Source organism: Rhipicephalus sanguineus, chromosome 9, assembly GCF_013339695.2.
Source record: "Rhipicephalus sanguineus isolate Rsan-2018 chromosome 9, BIME_Rsan_1.4, whole genome shotgun sequence".
Taxonomy (NCBI): Eukaryota; Metazoa; Arthropoda; class Arachnida; order Ixodida; family Ixodidae; genus Rhipicephalus; species Rhipicephalus sanguineus.
Genome location: NC_051184.2, coordinates 3,403,384 through 3,417,543, shown reverse-complemented (window position 1 = coordinate 3,417,543; position 14,160 = coordinate 3,403,384). Strand labels below are relative to the sequence as shown.

Genomic DNA, 14,160 nt, shown 5'->3' with positions numbered 1-14,160 from the left:
TCACACTCACGTCCACTCACCACTCATCGCGTGCTCACTCACGTTCACACTCACGATGCTACTTCACACTCATGAGTGCTCACTCACGTTCACACTCACATCCACTCACACTCATGAGTACTACTCATCCTCACACTCACGTCCACTCACAACTCATGAGTACTCACTCATACTCACACTCACAACGTTCAAATGAGTGTGAGTGAGTGTGAGTGAGTGCACTCATGAGTGAGTGTGCCGAGCTATGCGTACGTGTGTCGTCCGAGTGTGTATTTCTCGAAGTCTCTGGTGGTGAATGTTACAGAACTGTAGCCTGGGTCAGCAATGATGATCTAACGGGAGTCAAAACAAGACAAGGGGCAGGGCAGGTGAAGAGAAGAAGAGAAATGGAACAAATACGGAGTCCTTTATATGCAGTTACTAAGTGCAGTTTTATTACAAGCCTTACATTCTATGAACACAAAAGCAGGTCATAGGACTATTGTGATGTATGATGCATTTCCTGCGCAAATTGTGCAGTCAAGGCCATTCAAGATTTCTGCTGCTTCGAAAACATATTGTTGAGTGTTACGTGATTTCTACCTCGGAAAGTAGATGTGTGTGTTCTTCAAGACTGCACCGCTACGTGCTGCGATCATACTTAATTTGTATCAGAGTGCCTTTGTGTTTCTATGAGTACTCTGTCATTAAGCACACAGCTTCCTTGGGCTCTGCGTTTAACGGCCCAAGTGTTATTTCACTTTATGCGGAAATTTGTACGCACCACCCTCCCTCGCAATTTGGTAACGCACTATAAAGCCAGAATCCTGGATAAACTCCCGACATTATCGAGTTTTAGTTTATCTTCATCACATCTTCGGGATCCTGTGGCTCCTCTGCCCATATGCATGCAGTCGCCGTGGCGTACGGTTACGTTGCTCGGCTGCTGTCCCGAAAGTCGCGGGTTCGATCCCGGCCGCGGCGATTGCATTTTCCATGGAGGCGAGAATGCTAGAGGCCCGTGTACTTAGATTTAGCTGCATGTTAAAGAACGCCAGGTGGTGGAAATTTCCGGACGTAAAACACCAATAATTATTATAGTGAGGCATGGTGCCAAAGAGTAAATCGTCGCACCCTAAGCAACACTTTTGCACAGACTGCCAGTCAAGTTGCTGAAATATTTTGGGTCTGCTCTTACGCGCAGAAATTGAGTGGCAGACTCTTTCCCCGCCACATGCTGTGAAAGCGCAATCTCGAGCACGCGCGCGAGATAATAAGCAGTCACCCGGGCCATCCGGAGATAGCGCGGAGAAACCGAAACGTACTTCAAATCGCCCGCCTGCGCAGCCCCGCGCATGCGCTGAGTGGTCATTCCGTCCGTCGCGTCGCCAGCGTCGCCCGTCATTGCCGTCATGGCGTAGGCCACGGAGTCCACGCTGGCGTGAACGAAAACGTTGGGCGTGAATGGAGCTCTGCGTCGCGCACAAGTGCACTCCAGACATGCCCCAGCGCCGTACGAAGTCATGACTGTGTCGCCCAAGAATTAGGTAAGCACACAGCACTAATAAGGAGATGCGAAAACGCTTAGCATGCGGTCTGTGCAGTGCACACCCTTAGCAATGTAATGATGTGTTATCTGCGGGTGCTAACAAGAAGTTTACTGCTAACCACGGCTAAATTTTGTAGTTCATCGCGAACGTCTGGCTTACTAAACGTTCTTTTGCCACGTAATTGCGCATTTGCTCGGAGTGTTATCAGCCAAAGGACAGCGGTGTGCGCCGCGCATGAACTTACGTGCCGCTGACCGCCACGGAGTGGTGGTGGTGTTATCGCAATCGAAAAAACTGCGAAGCACGAACGCTAGAAACGGGCAGCCGTTCTCATGCACCCGCCTTTACTGGTTAGCTCGAGCACGGGGGTTCGATTTCCAGCGGCGGCGGCCGCATTTCAATGGGGGCGAAATTTTGAGTCATGTATAACTGCTTAAATTGATTATTCCACATGTCTTCCCTACCAGCAAAATTTGCTTGGCCCAAGCATGGTAAATCATCAGTGGCCAAGCTGTCCATGAATGGAAAGTTATTGGAGGCCAAGCAAAATATGAGCTTGGCAGTTGTAACAAGCCTACCATTGGCCAAGCAAAGGAAGGCCGTGCTTGGCAAATCATTGGAAACACCTCTTGCCATGGTTGGCACTGTAGTGGAACACCATGCAATAACCAAGCATGTTCTAGATATGGAGGCCAAGCATTTTGGCCAATGTAATTTCTGGCACATTTTTTGTAGTTTTTTGTCTTGGATAAAATTTGGTGCCCGGCTACTTTTTTCTACATTTTTGTCTGTACCCCCCCCCCACCCCCCAAAACAAGTCACAAGGCAAATATTTCTGGTGCTTCAGGTTTATTTTACACTGAATATATACAAGGCAATACGCCATTTTTATATTCCTTCCTGAACTCTTGCGATTATAAAGTGTTGCTTGGGCGTCTGTTGGAGTCTTTCATCAAGGTGGCACGCCATCTTTGCATAAGTGCACCTTCTTGATCCACAGCGAACATGAGCCACCTTTTTGTTATGTCCGAAACAGCTGCGTCGGTTGTGTTGAACAGGGTACGTCTGGCACCTGTGAAATACAAGGAGACAAAAAATCACGAGCTTCTCTTTAAAAAGTCATTTCTCAGGCTTTCAACAATTTTCAACACATAGCGGGAACATTTGTTGGAAGGCTAATCGGTTATGCATGATTATGAAGATCAGAACACATGCACGGACAGGAAGAGTTGATTGGACAGCATGATACATATTTTTTTTCACTTTCAACTACAAGTTTATTAATGGAGTAGCTTGCGTAGTTTTGTGAGAACCCCATCAATATGAAACAAAAGAGGAAGAAATACAACAAAAAATGTCCCACTTAATCTTCTATTCTGGCACCCTCTTCCAGAACAACATATATTCTTTCAAATTATAAAAGATCATACTTTTTTTGCTGATAGCACTATGGAAGGAGCATTGGCGCACGAGCACTCTATTATGTCCTTGTTTTCTTCCTGTACCTATGTCCTTTGAGATTTATGAACGTTGCTGGGATAGTCGATGTACCAAGATGTTGTAGTTGCCGGGGAGCTTCTGTTGAGTCCTGCTGCTTAGCAGTGCTGCTGACTGTTAAACAAAGAAATTGGTTATGTGCTCTGGTTCTCGGCTCCTAAGAATAGGAACTCCAATAAAACAGAAAATAAGATGATCGAACACTGCACTGGAGAAGCATCTTGGTAGTAGTGAAACTGTTTGTTTCAATGCTGATTCTTGCTCCTGATTGCACAAGTTGGCAGTATTCATGAAGGCAGCATATATAAACTCTGAAAAATTTTTATCAGTTGGACAAGTTTCCAAACAAACATCAGTAATGCAGTATGTGCAAATATACTGGTCGTGGTGAAGCATCTTCTAAACAACTACGACCGAAATATCACAACATGGAGAAGTCTACATAATACTGAACCTCATAATGAGGATGTTGTCCTGCAGAGCAGGAGAGAAAACTAGAATTTGTTTTTTATTGACACTTACCAAGGAGAAACAGCAGCACATTTGCCAGGCTTTTAAATGCTAATTTGTTCTCAGAAACCCAGCTGTACTTCTGTACGACCATTTTAGATACAATGTGCTGGAGCTCTCTGTGCATGGCATCTTTAGCACTGCTGCCATCTTCTAGGGAGAAATAGCTGATCTGTAATAAAAAAAAAGCAATAAATAAATTATTAAGTTTATCAAAGAAATGTTACACATGTTTAAAAGCTTGGAAAGAAGTCTTTATTATATTCAGAGGTTGTGGTGCCAACAGAAAGATAACCTTGCAGTGATAAAACAGCATTATTTCATCACTTGAAATATTCATACATTCTACGCAGTACTTGTGCGGACTGACAAAATCTATGCCTTCATGGTGGAAAATTGTGATTAAAAGTAATAAAACCCAGTAAGAATTCAGCATGGCAATGTGGCAACGCGAGGCGCTCCTCCAGAAGCGAACGAGAAATAGCCGCGCACGCCGACCACACGCCACTCGCTGCTACGTGTTAAAGGGCATAGTATACGAAGCTCGACGCTGCTTGATACAAAGTACGGTCATACTGCATACCAAGTGGAACCTTGCATTTACCGAGATGTAGCAGCTACAGACTGCGTCAGCGGCTCAGCAACTGTCTTTCGGACCATGCAGGGGGCAACACCTCAGGTGGCAGTCCGTTCAGTTTGTCATATCGCGAATAGTTTTCACAGAAAACCGTGGATCGCTCATGAAAAATTAAGGCGAATTGAAGCGATGCTCGAACACCGTACAGAAGAACGTTTGACATGTGCCCGGTTTTCGCTGGTAACATGGGAAAACTACGGCATGTGCAATCACACACATTGAAAAGAGTTAGGACTACACATGCACTACGTACGCAGCATCCGCGATTTTCGCCTCAGTGAACCTCGTCATCGAATCCCATATTGCATAGAGGGAACAGGGGCAAATAGAGAGACTGCTGAAATTTACTCACCTTCTATTTCAACTTGAATTAGAAGCTCGTCGCCACCCTGCACAGCACACCTCCACCTTCAACCAACGCCATGCGAACAGGGTTGCCAGGTCGAAAATACAAAAAATAGCCAGAAAATTGGAAAAAGTAGCCAAAATGTAGCCAACTTGAGCCAAGGACAGTAAAAGTAGCCAAAAGCAGCCACGCATGTGTGAAATCCACTTCTACATTTGTATTAATTTGTATTTAATTGACTAAATGCAAAAAGCCTTCCGGCGAAATTGTAAATATGTGCTGCCTGAACAATTCAAAATCATAATTCCGGAGATTTCAGCATAAGTTCTTGACTTTAGCAATCATTTCATACATGACGACATAGTGTTCGCGCTGTTGAAAAACAATGAGTCTCTCTCCACGTGCCTTGCGTGACGTTTTGTTGAAATGACTAGAAGTTGCGACAATAAAATTGAGTCTACGGCATGAGTTACTGCATTGAAACATAAATTGAAGCCCTCTCGCAAAAATTTCTTCCGTGATGACGAATCCAGAGTCGCAGTCGTCGGATATCCAAGAAGGATTGTTTGTTGGGTGAGTCGGTACGAGATTCTAAAGAGAGCACCAAAGAAAAAAAAAAACAGGACACGAAAGCGAAAGGCGGCAACAGAAGCGCTCACTAACAGCTGTTATTAGTGAGCGCTTGTGTTACCGCCTTTTCCTCTCGTGTCCTGGTTTTTCAGTTCTCACTTGAAATGTCGGATATCCTATTTCTAATGTCGATGAGTGCACAGTGCCCTGGATGCAGAGCGCTTTCGATTCCTGTTTACGTGCAATTTCGGTTTAAAGCCACGTTCAGCAATGGGGGATCTGCAAAAACAGGCCCATGCAACAGCTACCGCTGAGTCCCGACCAGGCATCCAAAAGCATTCTTTAGTGAGCGCGACGCCTGCTTGACTGGCAGGTTATACACGTGTAGTCTTTTAAAATATATTTGTTATGTTCGACCATTGAACCTTACGCCTGCTTAAGCCACAGCGCCATCCTTTTAATTAAAATTCATTATCCGCGTAATCAAAATGGAAAATTCAGTTATTGGAGCAGGGTGCACGCTTTGGCTGCCATGTTTTGGCACCATACACTCGAACACCAGTGGCTGGGACGTCACCAGATATTGATAATTTTGCTCAAATCGAGGGGACAAGAAAGTAGCCAAAAAGGAGCCAAGACGATTTTTCTGTCGCCACCGGCCTAAAAAAGTAGCCAATTTGGCGCAAAGTAGCCAAACCTGGCAACCCTGCATGCGAACAAGGAACAAGGCGCCACCGCCGGCCGCGCCGCGCAGTCATACACGCGTGGTTGGAGAGTGTATTCGGTACATGCGAATACACGCTTAAAGCCACATTAACTGCAATATTTTTGATGACTTGTGCACTATTACACAAGCGCATAACGGCCGCTGCAGTTTGTAAATTCGTGAAAATTGCGTGTTTGGATGCATTGGTGAACTATTTTTTTTAGCGCACTAAGGTTGTGCACAGGCCGAACCGTGCCGCGCGCGGGAAAAGGTGCGAAATTGAAACGTCGCACTGCGCGCGAGCGCATGTACAGGTCTGGTCCTCTGGATAAAAAGAAATGAAAAATGAAGTATTCCGTAGAGCAATCAGAGCGAACTGAATTAATGACCGGAAAAAATATTAGCACGTGGCTATTCGGTAGCTGTTTGTAAGACTTCACGACAAACTGTGCTAGAGAAACGGACACAACCGCTCTTCCGTCTCATTTTTTTAACCGCTTGTACGTCTTCGTGCGTCACGAATTTCCATGGAGAAGAATAATACAAAGAAGTGAGTATGCTTGATGGCCAAGCACATTCCGAGAACATTGGCCAGCAACCATGGCACGTTACAGAAAAGCCCTTGGCCTCCATCTTAAATGTGGCAGATATCTTTCAAACCTTTTGTTTCATTCTAATAAGTGGTAAGAGCCAACAACTACGGGAAACACGCACTTAAAAAATAAATTGGCCACTTTCGCTGCCATCTTATCCATATTTTGCATGTAGGCCATGCCCTTTTCTATCACGCTGTCAGGGCATTGGCCAATGAAAACGGAAGCCGATGGGAATCCAAGATGTGTCCAATGATCGGCCATCGGCCACTGCTGGTAGGGTTTCTAGTACCCCGCGTGCGGACTCTGCGTCTGTGTTTGTGTGTGTGTGTGGTTGCGAGTGTGCCTTTGCGCTCGTTTAATTATCTGATGCGGTATTAAGAATCATTGAATAGCAGGCTTTGGTTGACTGTAACTAATAGCCGTTTTAATACGAGGCACTTTATGGGACGTTCACTGTGGTTTCGGAATCGGTTTCTAGGTCACCGTTGAAAAAGCCGTATTTGAAGGAAGAAGCACTATGTATTCGTTGATAACATTCAGAGTTGTTGCAGGTTCTCTTTAAAAATTTAAAAAGCTATCACATACATATATAATCAATACAAAATATACCCTAGAACATTAGGTAATACTGAAAAAAAAAAAGGAAGAAGTACGTAGTATGTCTGAAGAAATTATTTGCTTGCATAATTGTACATGGTGGAAATAAAGATTTGATTTGATTAATACAAGCAATAATTAATGTTAGCTGTTTGCCAAATGCTGTTATAACGTTAAAATTTTAACAAAATTTTAGATAGAATAGAAAGCATAGTTTCGGATGGTCTCTGTGCAAAATTGTATGTTTGAAATAAGAGCAGAACCTTCACAGAAGGCTGACAGAGATATCTGTTTTTGATGCCTAAATGAGAAGTAATATGCCACCATTATTGTTTGCTGGAATTAAGTGATGCATGGCTTGGAACGTGTGGCTCTTTGACATCACTTCTGAGATGAGGGCCACTGAAAGATTTATCTCCAGGGCAGTGCACGTGAACTTGTGCCGTGGTGAATACCATCTGGCATCGGTGTTGGCGTCTGTTGATTGTGAACGAAAAATCATCATCTTGACCGCGACCAAAAAATCGAGAACAATGCAAATAAAATAAATAATAAAAACCTTGGGTTTGAGTGAGAATCGAACCCAGGCAGTCTGCGTGGCAAGCAGGTGTTCTACCACAGAGCCACTCTATTGCTTGAAACTGCTTCGAAAGAAAACACTATATGAATGTCACACAGTGGAAGGAGTCTCGTTAACGCATGTAATATTGCATGGCAGAAATGTAGAATCGCACCAGGTGTCAAAACATCTGAATTGTGCAATGAGTGGGTGTTTTAAAGTCCCACCCATTACAAAGCGCTCAGACATACTTAATCATCATCAGCTGCAAAAGCATCAGCAAAGTTGGCGGATATGTAGGTTCGCATGTTGCCTTACGGACGCATAGTTGGCCCTTTGCTGATTCGCAAAAGGAACTATGACATAGTGGGCACTTAACAACTGTACCTGCAGTAAGCATGCTAGGATAGTCTGAAACGGCCAACATTACGCGCACAGGCGTCTGTTTCCTTGTGGCACAGTTGAGGCATGCACTAAGAATTGAAGCTAGGCTAGCAGTTGAGAATGCGATGCGCACGGGGCCAGGTTACGCTATCGTGTTCTACTCTTGAAGGAAAAGCTCAAGCATCCTCCAAGTTTTTTATCATTAGATATTGCTTCGGTAATGTACGCTACTCAAAATGATCAAATTAAACCAAAGTGAAGTCTTGTTGTGTGTAGTCTGTGAGGGCGTTACTTCATAATGTGCAATGCATTATTTTTTGTGTTCTGAAACCAATCTCACGAGAAAATGCAGTTGATGTGATAAATGACATTGTGCAAGTTATACCTAAAAAAGAAATGTTCTTGTCTGTTCTTGTACTTTGCAGTCACACCATTTCAGGCCCTCCAAAATGTAACCACACCGGTCTCTCTTCAGGGATTTAGAAGATGCACTATCGACGTATTTTCACTTGAACGACGTATTTTTACTTGCCTCATGTAAAATGTAACTAAGGTAAGTGCGACTTCCAGTTGTGTGCAATGCATAAGCACTAGTCAAATCTGCTGGACAAGCATAACAAAAACAATAAATGCTCTTGTTTTCGTTATGTACATTAAATGCCTGAGGCCTTCGTGAGGAGGCAGCAGTGTTGTAATGAAAAATATATACGTGTGATGGACGATATAGTTTACGTAATCGAAACGGGCTACTGAGGTTCTTGCTCTCATAGAAATCACAATTCTGCGTCAACAGCTGGATTACTTGATGAGACTTCTACCACCTGCAGGGCATATTGCAGAGGGATGTTGATATTTTGAGACTCAGCCATGTGTTTGGGCTAAAAACAGCTGACAGTATTTTACGTTTTCTTGCGGTACCATGGACGAGATGGCTTCGTCTCAGTGTTTTGTCATGCCCTAGTAAATGGCAGCACACATCCTGCTGAACAGCAAAAGCATGGACGAGTTCATTTGCATGTAGGAATTGAAGCATATCAAAACAAGTCCACATTAATGAAAGTCGCCAGTGGGCCCAGTATTGGTTAAAGGGACTGACAGTTGCTGAGAATATGTCATCAGACATTGGTGCAGATGAAAAGCTTATGAATCATAGTGACAGAACTGGGCACGCTCTTCGTGATTTAAACAGGAACTATTATAACTCAGTTGCCGCAGAATGACGAGAGATTTTAAAAAATGCTATGTTGCGCGATGGTATGTTACGCAAAGTTTGAGACCTCACTTTTAGACTTAATGCCTCGAGTCTTCACTTATGCTTTGCTTCACATAGATCTGTATGATATCTTTTCTTTCCTTTCTATCCCTCAGGATAATAATTGGCTCCTGTTTCTAAGGGACACTGACTTGCATCAGCTCTCCTGCGAAGCATGATTGATGGCTGCTGGCCGGCGGCATCAGCACTCGAAGTATTCCCAGGTGGTCTCCCTCCCTAAGTACTGAAAGCTTCCAGTGCTCCTTGGCTTTTTTGTTCAGATCTGATGGCCTCTGTGGGGGAACTGGCAACTTCGTGTCCTTGCCTGCAGATTGTCAAGCACTTATAAGCAAAACTTAAAAGCCATATATACTCTATTGGGAATGCCTTCCAGGAACCATTAAATCTGTTTTCGGACCTTGTTAATGCCTACCTTATGTGTTTCGAAAGCTGTATGATGGACTGTTTTAGCTACAGTCCACAAGTGTCACTGTTTCACAGACACATGATGTGTTCTCCATTCTGTGCGGCAATCCCAGCTGCGGTGGTCGCATTTCGCCTCCATGGAAATGCTTTAGGGCCGTATACAGTGCGATGTCGGTGCATGTTAAAGAGCACCACCGCTACGACGTACTTCATAATCGTATCAAGGTTTTGACACATAAAACCCCAGATATTATATTATCCATTTTGTGCAGTGTTGACTCTTGGGAACGAGTTGTTCCCATGGTAAATCGCCTAAAGGTAGGGAGCATCCTCCACACAATGCTTTCTTGTAAGAATTAGTTCGTACTAGTGTATGTATCAAGAGCTGCAAACAGTCAAATGTTGCTACCCTCTCAAGCCATGGTGTCAGCCCTCAACTCCTGCCTGGGTACAATGACATGTAGCAATGCTGCTATTGACTTCTTGCAGGGTGTTCTGTGCTGCTTAAAGTATGTCATTGCTGCTGTGCTGCTTAAAGTATGTCCCAATTCTTTGGAAGGTTACTTCACTTTTTTTTTTTAGTTTTTTCCCGAATGTGTTGGAGACTCATGGTGATTGACAGCTGAAGTGTGAACTAGTTAGAGATAAGCAAAACACGTTCCTTCCTGCTTATTTAAAGCAACGCACGTGAAACCAGCACGATTTTGGTTTGCATGCTTATATTGAGGCCTAAGCAATCTTTGCCAAATGGAGAATGAGCAGTGTGGGATGTGGCTCTCAAATTTTTGCTTTTGAATGCTGTTCGACTGCAGTACCGGTATGATCGCGAGTAATCGCGAGACCGCCGCCGCAGCACCCCGTCGTGCACACGGTAACTGCAGCACGCAAGCACTTCTGGCGCTACCGCACAACGGTTGTTCTAAAGTATGGCGAAGCTCTGCGAGTACCTGGTGATCACCGGTGTTGTATTGCGTCAGATTGACAAGCCCAGATAGTGCATTTTGAAGCAGTTTCAATGAGCTAAGCACCAAGTAATGGTCTGTCAAGGCGTGTAGATTTGTGAGGCACATAAGAGAGCGTGCCCTGGCCAGCGTGCCAGTGGATTTGGAACTGACGATATCCATCGGTAAGTACTGTGATAATGTTGTAGTGCGCGTTCAGTGCGAGGCAAGCAACTCACTCAGGTCCGTAGAGTTCGAAATAGCACAGGGTTTACTATGCCGCGTGTCGACACATGAACATGGGAAGAAACAAAATGGAGTACTAAGAGAGTCGACTTCGTTATTTCCGAAGGGAGATAAATTTATATCTGTTGCTTATTGAACTCGAAACTAGCAATATAAACTACGCGTTCCGTTCGCAGTCATGCAATCAGCCATTGGCCGTGTCCGTTTCAGTTTGCCGAGAGGAGATCGAGCCATTTTCGGCTGTCCGTGAAATGAAAGTGCAAGTTCGATCCGTGCGCCGTGCAGTGATATTTGTCTTACACGTTCACAAGAGCCTCGACTACTGATCTGCAGTGAATTCTGAGAATGTTCAAAAAGTGTTGGGGCCCCTGATCATTTGAGATAAACACAATTTTTTTTGGTGTGTGCAAAAAGTGTTGCCGGGGCCCTTTAAAGTGACCGTTTGCGATAAGGGAAATTTTGTTGGCCGATCACAGGCGCCTCCCCCCCCCCCCCTCCTTATCTGTAATAGTAGCTGGGGGAGTGAGAGAAAAGGCGTACACAAAAAGCTGCGGATGAAAGCTCTTGCTATCATGGCCAAGACAAGTCGTGTTGCTGAAACAACGGCTCCAGTGATTTTTCCTGCTCAACAATTTCTCCTCACATCGAAGCCTCCATATTCCTTTGAACTGCCTTGAAAGAATTGAATGGGTGTCGCAATAAAGTACAGTAATAAGTACCCGCGCCACGTGTGGGATAGCCAGATCCAGGCCTAAGTACCCGGATATGGTGTCGCACAGCACACTAGAATGCTACTTAGCATGAAACGAGAATAGCATAGCTCATGATCATTCGATTCAAACTGCATTGCAATAAAACAGTTAACATATCGGAGCTGTTTAAGGTCTAGGTTATTCTCCGGGGAGCGTTCGCAGTTCCTAGCGGGTTTGCGCCACAGAAACAAGGCCAGCACCACTACTCGCAACACGAAGTCCGCGGGCAGAACTGTATGTGCCGCAGGGTGAGAGAGCAGGCCAAAAAAGACTGTGGAAGACATTTGTTTGGGAGAGCAGGATTAAAATGTGTATGGCCTCGTTTGTGCCGACGCTGACCATGCCTACCAATGTGATGAGCTCCGCTGTTTAACCAGCCTTCGCGACGTTAAAGGGGCCTTGCAACACTTTTCGAAGGAGCCATGGAATGGGTTCATTAAAGGAGCGTGTTTCCTCACGAATCGACCACTGCAATTTTTTTTTAGAATCCGTACAGTACGAGCGGAGTTGCAAAGATTTGTCGCACGCTGTAATTGCTCTTCTTGTCCTGACTAAAGTCCCTAGATTTTTTCCTTTAAGAGGGAAAAATATAGGGACTTTAGTCCTGACGAAAGCGCTGGAAGCTAGGCAAGGAAGGGTGGCACGCGGTAAGGAGGTAGGTCACGCGCGCCTCATGACATTGAGTACTTTTTTTTTTTCTTCGAACGTGCGGTGTACTTACAGTACAGTCTTTCAGTGCGATCGCGCGCGCGCTCGGGCAAGTGACGGTCTCCCGCAGCGGCCGCAGTAACCGTGTCATGTTCAAATCAGCCAATGGCATGGAACTTTTGTCAGGGACGCCGTGAACATCATTTTTGTCGAGAGAAGAGGAAGCGCTTTTTTTGCTGACTGAGAATTTATTGTAAATCCCAGGCCGCGTGCTGCGCTATAATGTTTGGTTTGCGTGTTCGCGGGAGCCTCGACTACCGATCGGCAGCGTTTCCTGAAGTCACTGAAGCTGCTTCAAGTTTTTTTTTTTTTTTTTTAGTCTCTGATGTACCCGAGTCGCCCCTCAGAACCTGAATCATAGGCGTGAACACGAGGGGAGCAGGGGGCATGGAGAGCAGGGGGGGGGGGGGGGGGCGCCTCCCCTTAAAGGACCCTTGACAGCAAAATTTTCGTTGATGACTTTTTTACTGTAATTTGTAGCTTTGTGTCTGGCAATCCCTAAGTTAAATCGTAAATGCTCTAGCGTATCGCATAACTCATTCTAGCGTAGTTAATTACGACCATTTTAGCGTCACTTCAAAACGCCCGCCTAAAAACCACAAGAAACTGGCGCCCCATGCGGGGGAGCGTCAAAGGCCACGTGCACACAAGCTGTGGTGACGTTGAAAGCGCGGTTTTCAAATCGGGGCCCCGCGCGCGGTAGAGATTGAAAGTATGTGGGTGCCTCGGTATGGGTTAAACCTGTTAAGCGCGTGTCCCCTCACGAAAACTACCTCGAGAGCACGCCGACAAAAAAGCAAAGGGGTGCGGAACAATAGGCCTCGCCGGGTGCCCGTCGTCGTATTGTGCACGTGCGCCCCGCAAACCATTCTGTGACGTCCACAATACTTGCTTTACTCGTGGAACGTCACGCGGGGCCTCTATCTACGTCGTACCAGGATGTCGCGAGGTGCAGCCAACTCAAGTGAGCACTCCACGCTTATTTTAAAACCAAATTAAGATATCTTAAAGGCAACGTTCGTCACTAATAATCGGTCAGATGTGCCCCCGTATACAGGAAAGTCAAACAACACAAACATCTCGAGGTTTCAATTTTGGTGTCAGGGGTCCATTAACTTTTTAAGAGGGGGGCGCAAAGTCTGCCCCATACGTTTCTCAGTCGCACCTAGCTGTCCCGTCATTAGAGAGTTTTCGAATAGGTTCTTTGGGGCCCCAAAGAAATAGCGTCGAGGCCACTGCGAATGCGCGAGATCCAAACAGCGTTTGGGTTTGGCGTTGGGGACGCTGTTTCTCGAATTTAGCGGGAGCCCCAAAAGCCTAAAAGCTTTCCGTCAAGCAAACATGACGGCACCCACTGAAGCGATGGCTCTTGTCCCAGGCTAGAGTGACCTAGAATAGGGGGACCGCAGACCCTATTCGAAAACTCTTATTCTGCTTGACCCAAAGCGAGCACACGCAAGGGGCGTTGTGGCTCCAAACTTTTGGGGGCCCTATTCGTAAACTCGCTATTGTGTATAGATCAGGGTTGTGGCCACGGCAGGTTTTTGACAATACTGGCGGCCCAAGGCCCGTGATGTTGCATTCCAAGAACTGTTTACTTCCCATCTTTACTCCCGGAAAGGAGGGTGGCCATTTTGAGAAGAATGCCGTCGCTTCATTCTATCTTTTTTTTTTCCATCCATTGTGAAGCATGCCGTCCTTTGGACTCTGCCAAAAGTGGATGTGAGCGGGGCGGGGGGGGGGGGGGGGGCTGCCATGAAACTTGGCGCCCCTCCTCACCTTCCCCAAATGGAGAACCCTGCGCACGCCTATGACCTGAAAAATGTTCATTGTCCGTCTATCTTTCTCTCTCTGAAGTATTGGCTGCCATGTCACATTGTTTCCCTTAAATTTCTTGGTTTGTT

The 14,160-nt window shown here is 45.5% G+C and overlaps 1 long non-coding RNA gene across 1 annotated transcript; it reads left to right on the top strand.

The window, feature by feature from the left end:
- The first annotated feature begins 1,377 nt into the window (after positions 1-1,377).
- Positions 1,378-9,609, top strand: LOC119404459 (uncharacterized). The gene is made up of 3 exons (XR_005186303.1): positions 1,378-1,526; positions 8,357-8,484; positions 9,300-9,609. It is a non-coding gene; the product is annotated as an uncharacterized LOC119404459 (long non-coding RNA).
- Positions 9,610-14,160: the final 4,551 nt, after the last annotated feature.